The following is a 12,858-nucleotide window of genomic DNA, read 5'->3' as shown; positions in this document are numbered from 1 at the left end:
GGATATGAAATGTTTTACGGTAAATGTAAATGTATCTCTAAACCAGAATGTTGTATCGTCATCTGTGAATGATTAAAAGTTGGTTGCAAACAGGTCAATTGCACTTAAATGTGATAGGATTTCATAATCTAAATTTGCACTTCAATCAATGTTTGCACCAAATAGTACATGACCAAAGACATAAACCATAAAAGTATTAAGTTACTACAAAAAGTGTTTTACTAATACTACAGGATTGTGTTATTACTTCAGAAAATGTGTTACTACCATGGCTCAAATGGAAGGGGCTTGTGGAGGGTATGCAATTCCCCTTAAATAAAAGGGCAAAAAGCATACCCCTTGTTAGTGTAAGATTTTGAAGAGAAAAAATTGGCTCCTGATAATATAAAGCATGCTAATGATGCTTAACGCTACAATGCGCTAGGCTAGAGAAAGACGATAAAGATTCTTATGCACACGGGGATATCTTTAGTTCACCTCTATGACGTTCTGAGGCTGAGATATGACCTTCTAAAGACGATGAGTAAAAAAACAAACATAGGAAGCAATCAATTGAGCGAATTAGGCAGCAATGCACACAATGAGTTAGATAAAATATTACAATGTCAATTTCTGTCTCGGTTAACAGCTCAGCCTATAGGTCTACACTTAGCCTACTCGTAAAGCTTTGTGCATGACCTAGGTTCTAGAGCCATGTTGAAAAGGTAAACAACAGACGGTTCATACACAGTTTGGAATGGCTGAAAATGTCCTTTGGGAAGATTCTGGAAGAATGGTAAAGAGAAATGAAAAAAAGCTCAAGTCTAATTTCGAGCTCTGCTTCATGTTTGGGTCATACGTCATGGACACGCTGTTGTACGGTTGTCCTAAATCTCAATCATGTGATTACCTCAGTGGTTGAGAAATCGAACAATATAGTCAACACGTAACTTGCGCACAGATAAAAACAAACACTTTTGTTTTATTTCAGAAGCTGGGAATGGCTGTAATATGTCCCAGGATTCCCCCACAGGTTAGAAATTATCTGGGATTGGGACTGCTGAGAAGTAGGTGTGCTTTAAAAACTAAATTGGAACCAGTTCCTAAATCTGTTACAATTAACCTATTTACAGCGAAAGTACTGTTCTCCTCACTCTGTGAGAGAGTGTCTTTTAGTCTCTTTAGAGTCACATTAATGCAGCGCTAGGAAATCAGCTTCCTCTACTGTTTTGATGAGTGGTCTTCCTAAAGCACTCACACCCTCAGATCTTGTTTTACAGTGCGTTTGGGTTTCACCAGAGCCTCAAAGGTGTCTTTATAGTCAAACATCACATTTTCCATAATTTATTTCCTGTAAAGTGGTTGTGCCTTCTCCAACCAAAATGATTTGCACATTTCCATGGGCATGTCCGGAGTGCTTTTAATCATATTAACCAAGTTACTGTTGTATGCTTCAAAAACAAAAGCTTAATGGGCCCACAATAAGACCCTGTTCCTCACATTCTGGGCCAGATGAAGGCAGATACGGATATTGAATGACACATTCTCTATGTACCCAGGCATTTCGTGGTACTTACTATTAACCCACAGCGACATCATAGTTCTTGCCACTCCAAGAAGAACTGAGTGTATGTAATCGGACACGCAAAACAGACAGCCCCTTAACACCCATTACAGGAGCGCTTGTCTGAATTTCAGTTCTGGGTTCAAAACCTGACTGGTAGGAATACACACGAGAGTGCCATTGACCTGTCTCTACAGCTGTGCCCTTTGGGAACACAGAAACAACACCCATATCCCCCAGTATATTGTATTTAGATAATTAACATAGGTCGGGCAATGGAATCACAAACTACTACCAAGGGACAAATATGTAGAATAGCATTCATAAAACAGAGGGCAGAATATTTTTTTGTGGGGAAGTTTTTAACAATTAGTCCACCTTCATACAGCAGAATTACAGTATGTCGCCATTTTAACGTGGCCCATTAAAAGCACTATCCAAATCCATTGGATGTAGTATCTTGGTATGAAGGGATCGGGAGACTGGCGCAGGAATGCGTAATAGGGTTTTTTATTGACCCAAATTACAGCGTGCCATTTAAAGGCATGGGGACGAAGACCAAACAAACACAGGGTTGAAACCCAAACAAAAGAGCGAGGAATCCCTCGAATAAATACAGCGGGCGAGACCCGTAACATACACACACACAACGATACCACACGGGACGAGACCCGTAATCATCTGCGCAATACAAGCGGCGCGAAAGCCAAAATAGCAAAGCACTGGTACTCACACGACCAACTGACATTGTAACAATAATCGACCACCCAATGGAAACCAAAGGGCACATTTAAACAATTACAATCAGTGGGAATGGGGAACAGGTGTGCGTAATGACACAGTTCCGGAGGGATCCGTGACACATCTAGGAAAACCAAAGTTCCAAAGGTTGGGCCTAAGATGGCGCCAACAGAGATGGTCGACTCTTAGAAAACTATGCAGTATTTTGTTTTTTCTGTATTATTTCTTACATTGTTACCCCAGGAAATCTTAAGTCTTATTACATACAGCCCGGGAAGAACTATTGGATATAAGAGCAACGTCAATTTACCAACATTACGACCAGGAATACGACTTTCCCGAAGCAGATCCTCTGTTCGGACCACCACCCAGGACAATGGATCTAATTCCAGTAGCTGACCCAAAACAACGGCGCCGCAGAAGGGGCAGACGAAGCGGCCACCTGGTCAGGCTTCATAGACGTGCACATCGCCCACCACTCCCGAGTATACTACTAGCCAATGTCCAGTCTCTTGACAACAAAGTAGACAAAATTCGATCAAGGGTTGCCTTCCAGTGAGGCATCAGAGATTGTAACATTCTCTGTTTCACCGGAAACATGGCCCTCTTGGGATATGTTGTAGGAATCAGTTCAGCCACCGGGCTTTATGTATCGTGCCGACAGCGATAAACACCTCTCTTGGAAGAGGAAGTACGGAGGTGTATGCTTCATCATTAACGACTTATGGTGTAATCATAACAACATACAGGAACTCAAGTCCTTCTGCTCACCCAACCTAGAATTGCTTACAATCGAATGCCGGTCATTTTACCTACCAAAATAATTATTGTCAGTTTTAGTCACAGCTGTGTACATTCCCCCTCAAGCAGACACCAAGACGGCCATCAAGGAACTTTACTGGACTATATGCAAACTGGAAACCATATATCCTGAGTCTGTATGTATTGTAGCTGGGGATTTGAACAAAGCAATTTTGAGAACAAGGCTACCTAAATTCTATCAGCATATTGATTGCGCTACACGCATGGGCTATAAACCTCTACCACTGCTACTCTAACTTCTGCAATGCATACAAAGCCCTCCCTTCGGCAAGTTCCTTGGCATACACATCACAGACAAACTGAAATGGTCCCCCCACACAGACAGCGTGGTGAAGAAGGCGCAATAGATCCTCTTTAGCCTCAGGAGGCTGAAGAAATTTTGCTTGCCACCCAAAACCCTTACAAACTTTTACAGATGCACAATCGAGAGCATCCTGTCAGGCTGTATCCCAGCCTGGTATGGCAAAAGCAGCGCCCTCAACCGCAAGGCTCTCCAGAGGGTGGTGCGGTCTGCACAACACATCACCGGGTGCAAACTACCTGCCCTCCATGTCAAGGAAGACCAAAAAGATCATCAAGGACATCAACCACCCGAGCCACTGCCTGTTCACACCGCTACCATCCAGAAGGTGAGGTCAGTACAGCATCAAAGCTGGGACTGGGAGACTGAAAAAACGTTTCTATCTCAAGGCCATCAGACTACTAAACAGCAATCACTAACTCAGAGAGGCTGCTGCCTACATTAAGACCCAATCACTGGCCACTTTTATAAATGGATCACTAGTCACTTTATACAATGCACTCTAAATAATGCCACTTTAAGGTTTACATATCTTACATTACTCATATCACATGTATACACTGTATTTTATACCATCTATTGCACCTTGCCTTTGCCGCTCGGCCATCGCTCATCCATATACTTATATGTACATATTCTCATTCACCCCTTTAGATTTGTGTGTATTAGGTAGTAGTTGGAGTTAGATTACTTGTTAGATATTATTGCACTGTTGGAACAAGCATTTCACTACACTCACATTATCATCTGCTAACCATGTGTATGTGACAAATAAAATTGGATTTGATTTAAAAGGTCATAAAATAAATTTTGTAGTGATTCCTATGTTGATTGTGTAAAGAATACTTGCTGGTCTGTGGTGTGTAATGAGGCGATATTGCACTTCACAGATATTTATTTTGAAATGACTTATTCCAGCTACCAATAAGCGCGCACCCATTAAGAAAAGGACTGTAAAAACCGTTAAATCCCTGTGGATTGACGAGCAATTGAAAAATGGTATGGTTGAGAGGGATGAGGCAGAAGGAATGGTAAATGATAATAATTAGGTCCATAATAAAGCACTGCTCTCCGTTCTGAACAGCACCGTCAACAAGGCAGATCCGACGGGCCCTAGTTTTGTCGCAGCTGGACCACTGTTCAGTCGTGTGGTCAGGGGCCACAAAGAGGGGCCTCCGAAAATTACAATTAGCTCAGAACAGGGCAGCACAACTGGCCCTTAAATGTACACGAGGACGTAACATTAATGTGCATGTAAATCTCTCATGGCTCAAAGTGGAGGAGAGATCAACTTCATCACTAATTGCTTTTGTAAGAAGTGTTGACATGCTGAATGCAAAGAGGTGTCTGTTTAAACTACTAGCACACAGCTCGGACAGCCAATGCATACCCCAACAAGACATGCCTCCAGACGTCCCTTCACAATCCCAGAGTCCAGAACAGAATATGGGAGGCACACAGTACTACATGGAGCCATGGCTACATAGAACTCTATTCTACATCAGGTAACTGACGCAAGCAGTAGATTCAGATTTTTAGAAAACTGATAAAAAGGCAAAAAAAGACACACACACACACACACACACACACACACACACACACACACACACACACACACACACACACACACACACACACACACACACACACACACACACACACACAGGAACAGACACATGCATACGCACACATGCTAGCATGCACTCTACACACATGTACAGTGCCTTGCGAAGGTATTTGGCCCCCCTGAACTTTGCGACCTTTTGCCACATTTCAGGCTTCAAACACAAAGATATAAAACTGTATTTTTTTGTGAAGAATCAACAACAAGTGGGACACAATCATGAAGTGGAACGACATTTATTGGATATTTCAAACTTTTTTAACAAATCAAAAACTGAAAAATTGGGCATGCAAAATTATTCAGCCCCCTTAAGTTAATACTTTGTAGCTCCACCTTTTGCTGCAATTACAGCTGTAAGTCGTTTGGGGTATGTCTCTATCAGTTTTGCACATCGAGAGACTGAAATTTTTTCCCATTCCTCCTTGCAAAACAGCTCGAGCTCAGTGAGGTTGGATGGAGTGCATTTGTGAACAGCAGTTTTCAGTTCTTTCCACAGATTCTCGATTGGATTCAGGTCTGGACTTTGACTTGGCCATTCTAACACATGGATATGTTTAGTTTTGAACCATTCCATTGTAGATTTTGCTTTATGTTTTGGATCATTGTCTTGTTGGAAGACAAATCTCCGTCCCAGTCTCAGGTCTTTTGCAGACTCCATCAGGTTTTCTTCCAGAATGGTCCTGTATTTGGCTCCATCCATCTTCCCATCAATTTTAACCATCTTCCCTGTCCCTGCTGAAGAAAAGCAGGCCCAAACCATGATGCTGCCACCACCATGTTTGACAGTGGGTATGGTGTGTTCAGGGTGATGAGCTGTGTTGCTTTTACGCCAAACATAACGTTTTGCATTGTTGCCAAAAAGTTCAATTTTGGTTTCATCTGACCAGGAATTTTTTTTGTATCCAAATCCGGCTTTAAACTTCTTCACAACAGTATCTCGGACCTGCCTGGTGTGTTCCTTGTTCTTCATGATGCTCTCTGCGCTTTTAACGGACCTCTGAGACTATCACAGTGCAGGTGCATTTCTACGGAGACTTGATTACACACAGGTGGATTGTATTTATCATCATTAGTCATTTAGGTCAACATTGGATCATTCAGAGATCCTCACTGAACTTCTGGAGAGAGTTTGCTGCACTGAAAGTAAAGGGGCTGAATAATTTTGCACGCCCAATTTTTCAGTTTTTGATTTGTTAAAAAAGTTTGAAATATCCAATAAATGTCGTTCCACTTTATGATTGTGTCCCACTTGTTGTTGATTCTTCACAAAAAAATACAGTTTAATATCTTTATGTTTGAAGCCTGAAATGTGGCAAAAGGTCGCAAAGTTCAGGGGGGCCGAATACTTTCGCAAGGCACTGTACATTGTAATATTGTTGTGTGGTGGTATTATACATTTTGTATTGTAGATATGTAGTGGTGTAATATTGTGGTATGGTGGTACTATACATTTTGTATTGTAGATATGTAGTGGTGTAATATTGTTGTGTGGTGGTACTATACATTTTGTATTGTAGATATGTAGTGGTGTAATATTGTGGTATGGTGGTACTATACATTTTGTATTGTAGATATGTAGTGGTGTAATATTGTTGTGTGGTGGTACTATACATGTTGTATTGTAGATATGTAGTGGTGTAATATTGTTGTGTGGTGGTACTATACATGTTGTATTGTAGATATGTAGTGGTGTAATATTGTTGTGTGGAGGTACTATACATTTTGTATTGTAGATATGTAGTAATATTGTTGTGTGGTGGTATTATACATGTTGTATTGTAGATATGTAGTGGTGTAATATTGTTGTGTGGTGGTACTATACATTTTGTATTGTAGATATGTAGTAATGTTATGTACTTGAGTGAAGACCCAAAAGCGGTTTTAACAGAAAACAGAGTTCTTTAATGAAAAACAGGAATGGCATAAATCCTCTTCCAACGTTGACAATGGAACAAAAAGAATGTAGTATAGTGCAGGATGCACCTGCCAGGCAGACTCCGACAGGATAGGACAAGGTGGAAGCAAACGAGACGACAGCTTGCTTCTGGCATCAAAAACACAAACAAGAATCAGACACTGAAAGTAGCAGGAACAGAGAGAGAAATAGAGACCTAATCAGAGGGGGAAGAGAGAACAGGTGAGAAAGAGTGAATGAGCTAGTTAGGGGAGATGTAGAACAGCTGAAGAATGAGAGACAGAGAAGGTAACCTAAAAAGACCAGCAGAGAGAGACAGAGTGAAGAGAAAGGACAGGAACAGACATAACAAGACATGACAGTACCCCCCCACTCACCGAGCGCCTCCTGGCGCACTCGAGGAGGAAACCTGGCGGCAACGGAGGAAATCATCGATCAGCGAACGGTCCAGCACGTCCCAAGAGGGAACCCAACTCCTCTCCTCAGGACCGTACCCCTCCCAATCCACTAGGTACTGATGACCACGGCCCCGAGGGCGCATGTCCAAAATCTTACGAACCCTGTAGATGGGTGCGCCCTCGACAAGGATGGGGGGAGGGACGAGCGGGGGCGCGAAGAACGGGCTTAACACAGGAGACATGGAAGACCGGGTGAACGCGACGAAGATAGCGCGGGAGAAGAAGTCGCACTGCGACAGGATTAATGACCTGGGAAATACGGAACGGACCAATGAACCGCGGGGCCAACTTGCGAGAAGCTGTCTTAAGGGGAAGGTTCTGAGTGGAGAGCCATACTCTCTGACCGCAACAATATCTAGGACTCTTGGTCCTACGCTTATTAGCGGCCCTCACAGTCTGCGCCCTATTACGGCAAAGTGCCGACCTGACCCCCTTCCAGGTGCGCTCGCAACGCTGGACAAAAGCCTGAGCGGAGGGGACGCAGGACTCGGCGAGCTGAGATGAGAACAGCGGAGGCTGGTACCCGAGGCTACTCTGAAAAGGAGATAGACCGGTAGCAGACGAGGGAAGCGAGTTGTGGGCGTACTCTGCCCAGGGGAGCTGTTCTGACCAAGACGCAGGGTTACGAAAAGAAAGACTGCGTAAAATGCGACCAACAGTCTGATTGGCCCGTTCGGCTTGACCGTTAGACTGGGGATGAAAGCCGGACGAGAGACTGACGGAAGCCCCAATCAAACGGCAAAACTCCCTCCAAAATTGAGACGTGAACTGCGGGCCTCTGTCGGAAACGACGTCAGACGGAAGGCCATGAATTCGGAAAACATTCTCGATAATGATCTGAGCCGTCTCCTTAGCAGAAGGGAGCTTAGCGAGAGGAATGAAATGAGCCGCCTTAGAGAATCTATCGACAACCGTAAGAATAACTGTCTTCCCCGCTGATGAAGGCAGTCCGGTGATGAAATCTAAAGCGATGTGAGACCACGGTCGAGAGGGAATGGGAAGCGGTCTGAGACGGCCGGCAGGAGGAGAGTTCCCAGATTTAGTCTGCGCGCAGACCGAACAAGCGGCGACAAATCGACGCGCGTCACGTTCCCGAGTGGGCCACCAGAAACGCTGGCGAATGGAAGCGAGCATACCCCGAACGCCGGGGTGGCCGGCTAACTTGGCAGAGTGGGCCCACTGAAGAACGGCCGGACGAGTAGGAACGGGAACGAACAGAAGGTTCCTAGGACAAGCTCGCGGCGACGGAGTGTGAGCGAGTGCTTGCTTTACCTGCCTCTCAATTCCCCAGACAGTCAACCCGACAACACGCCCTTCAGGGAGAATCCCCTCGGGGTCGGTGGAGACCTCAGAAGAACTGAAGAGACGAGATAAAGCATCAGGCTTGGTGTTTTTTGAGCCCGGACGATAAGAAATAACAAACTCGAAACGAGCGAAAAACAGAGCCCAACGAGCCTGACGCGCATTAAGTCGTTTGGCTGAACGGATGTACTCAAGGTTCCTATGGTCAGTCCAAACGACAAAAGGAACGGTCGCCCCCTCCAACCACTGTCGCCATTCGCCTAGGGCTAAGCGGATGGCGAGCAGTTCGCGATTACCAACATCATAGTTACGTTCTGACGGCGATAAGCGATGAGAGAAAAACGCGCAAGGATGGACCTTGCCGTCAGAGAGAGCGCTGAGAAAGAATGGCTCCCACGCCCACCTCTGACGCGTCAACCTCAACAACAAACTGACTAGAGATGTCAGGTGTAACAAGAATAGGTGCGGATGTAAAACGATTCTTAAGAAGATCAAAAGCTCCCTGGGCGGAAACGGACCACTTAAAGCACGTCTTAACAGAAGTAAGTGCTGTGAGGGGAGCTGCCACCTGACCGAAATTACGGATGAAACGACGATAGAAATTAGCGAAGCCCAGAAAGCGCTGCAGCTCGACGCGTGACTTAGGAACGGGCCAATCAATGACAGCCTGGACCTTAGCGGGATCCATCTTAATGCCCTCAGCGGAAATAACGGAACCGAGAAAAGGGACAGAGGCGGCATGAAAAGTGCACTTCTCAGCCTTCACATAAAGACAGTTCTCCAAAAGGCGCTGGAGGACGCGTCGCACGTGCTGAACATGAATCGAGAGAGACGGTGAAAAAATCAGGATATCGTCCATGTAAACGAAAACAAAAATGTTCAGCATGTCTCTCAGGACGTCGTTAACTAGTGCCTGAAAGACAGCTGGAGCGTTAACGAGGCCGAAAGGAAGAACCCGGTATTCAAAGTGCCCTAACGGAGTGTTAAACGCCGTCTTCCACTCGTCCCCCTCCCTGATGCGCACGAGATGGTAGGCGTTACGAAGGTCCAATTTGGTGAAAAACCTGGCTCCCTGCAGGATCTCGAAGGCTGAAGACATAAGAGGAAGCGGATAACGATTCTTAACTGTTATGTCATTCAGCCCTCGATAATCCACGCATGGGCGCAGGGACCCGTCCTTCTTCTGAACAAAAAAAAACCCCGCTCCGGTGGGAGAGGAGGAGGAGACTATGGTACCGGCGTCGAGCGAAACCGACAAATAATCCTCGAGAGCCTTACGTTCGGGAGCCGACAGAGAGTATAATCTACCCCGGGGGAGTAGTTCCCGGAAGGAGATCAATACTACAGTCATACGACCGGTGTGGAGGAGAGAAGTGGCCTTGGAACGACTGAACACCGTGCGCAGATCGTGATACTCCTCCGGCACCCCTGTCAAATCGCCAGGCTCCTCCTGTGAAGAAGAGACAGAGGAAACAAGAGGGATAGCAGACATTAAACAGGTCACATGACAAGAAACATTCCAGGATAGGATAGTATTACTAGACCAATTAATAGAAGGGTTATGGCGCACTAGCCAGGGATGACCCAAAACAACAGGTGTAAAAGGTGAACGAAAAATTAAAAAAGAAATGGTTTCGCTATGATTACCAGAGACAGTGAGGGTTAAAGGCAGCGTCTCACGCTGAATCTTGGGGAGAGAACTACCATCTAAAGCGAACAAGGCCGTGGGCTCCCCTAACTGTCTGAGAGGAATGTCATGTTCCCGAGCCCAGGTCTCGTCCATAAAACAGCCCTCCGCCCCAGAGTCTATCAAGGCACTGCAGGAAGCAGATGAACCGGGCCAGCGGAGATGGACCGGAAAGGTAGTGCGTGATCCAGAAGGAGAGGCCTGAGTAGTTGCGCTCACCAGTAGCCCTCCCCTTACTGATGAGCTCTGGCTTTTACTGGACATGAGGTGACAAAATGACCAGCGGAGCCGCAGTAGAGACAGAGGCGATTGGTGATTCTCCGTTCCTTCTCCTTGGCCGAGATGCGGATACCCCCCAGCTGCATAGGCTCAGCATCCGAGCCGGCGGAGGAGGGTGGCAGTGATGCGGCAGGTGGCAGTGATGTGGAGAGGGGAGCAACGGAGAACGCGAGCTCCTTTCCACGAGCTCGGCGACGAAGATCAAACCGTCGCTCTATGCGAATAGCGAGGGCTATTAAGGAGTCCAGACTGGAAGGAACCTCCCGGGAGAGGATCTCATCCTTAACCTCGACGAGGAGACCCTCCAGAAAACGAGCGAGCAAAGCCGGCTCGTTCCAGTCACTAGAGGCAGCGAGAGTGCGAAACTCAATAGAATAATCCGTTATGGATCGATTCCCCTGACATAGGGAAGACAGGGCCCTGGAAGCCTCCTCCCCAAAAACAGAACGGTCAAAAACCCGTATCATCTCCTCCTTAAAGTCCTGAAACTGGTTAATACACTCAGCCCTCGCCTCCCAGATTGCCGTGCCCCACTCACGCGCCCGTCCGGTAAGGAGAGAAATGACGTAGGCGATGCGGGCTGCGCTCCTGGAGTAAGTGTTGGGCTGGAGAGAGAACACCACATCACACTGAGTGAGGAATGAGCGGCACTCAGTGGGCTCCCCAGAGTAACAGGGCGGGTTGTTGATCCTGGGCTCCGGAGACTCGGAAACCCTGGAAGTGGGCGGTGGATCGAGGTGGAGTTGGTGAACCTGTCTTGTGAGGTCAGAGACTTGGACGGCCAGGGTCTCAACGGCATGTCGAGCAGCAGACAATTCCTCCTCGTGTCTGCCTAGCATCGCTCCCTGGATCTCGACGGCGGAGTGAAAAGGGTCCGGAGCCGCTGGGTCCATTCTTGGTCTGATTCTTCTGTTATGTACTTGAGTGAAGACCCAAAAGCGGTTTTAACAGAAAACAGAGTTCTTTAATGAAAAACAGGAATGGCATAAATCCTCTTCCAACGTTGACAATGGAACAAAAAGAACGTAGTATAGTGCAGGATGCACCTGCCAGGCAGACTCCGACAGGATAGGACAAGGTGGAAGCAAACGAGACGACAGCTTGCTTCTGGCATCAAAAACACAAACAAGAATCAGACACTGAAAGTAGCAGGAACAGAGAGAGAAATAGAGACCTAATCAGAGGGGGAAGAGAGAACAGGTGAGAAAGAGTGAATGAGCTAGTTAGGGGAGATGTAGAACAGCTGAAGAATGAGAGACAGAGAAGGTAACCTAAAAAGACCAGCAGAGAGAGACAGAGTGAAGAGAAAGGACAGGAACAGACATAACAAGACATGACAAGTAATATTGTTGTGTGGTGGTATTATACATTTTGTATTGTAGATATGTAGTGGTGTAATATTGTTGTGTGGTGGTACTATACATTTTGAATTGTAGATATGTAGTAATATTGTTGTGTGGTGGTATTATACATTTTGTATTGTAGATATGTAGTGGTGTAATATTGTTGTGTGGTGGTACTATACATTTTGTATTGTAGATATGTAGTAATATTGTTGTGTGGTGGTATTATACATTTTGTATTGTAGATATGTAGTGGTGTAATATTGTTGTGTGGTGGTACTATACATTTTGTATTGTAGATATGTAGTAATATTGTGGTATGGCGGTACTATACATGTTGTATTGTAGATATGTAGTGGTGTAATATTGTTGTGTGGTGGTACTATACATGTTGTATTGTAGATATGTAGTGGTGTAAAATTGTTGTGTGGTGGTATTATACATGTTGTATTGTAGATATGTAGTGGTGTAATATTGTTGTGTGGTGGTACTATACGTATTGTAGATATGTGGTGGTGTAATATTGTTGTGTGGTGGTACTATACATTTTGTATTGTAGATATGTAGTGGTGTAATATTGTGGTATGGTGGTACTATACATGTTGTATTGTAGATATGTAGTAATATTGTGGTATGGTGGTACTATACATGTTGTATTGTAGATATGTAGTAATATTGTTGTGTGGTGGTACTATACATGTTGTATTGTAGATATGTAGTGGTGTAATATTGTTGTGTGGTGGTACTATACATTTTGTATTGTAGATATGTAGTAATATTGTTGTGTGGTGGTATTATACATTTTGTATTGTAGATATGTAGTGGTGTAATATTGTTGTGTGG

The sequence above is a fragment of the Oncorhynchus masou genome, chromosome 3, assembly GCF_036934945.1.
Source record: "Oncorhynchus masou masou isolate Uvic2021 chromosome 3, UVic_Omas_1.1, whole genome shotgun sequence".
NCBI classification, from domain to species: Eukaryota; Metazoa; Chordata; class Actinopteri; order Salmoniformes; family Salmonidae; genus Oncorhynchus; species Oncorhynchus masou.
The sequence above is the reverse complement of the archived record's forward strand: the minus strand, read 5'-3'. Positions refer to the sequence as shown.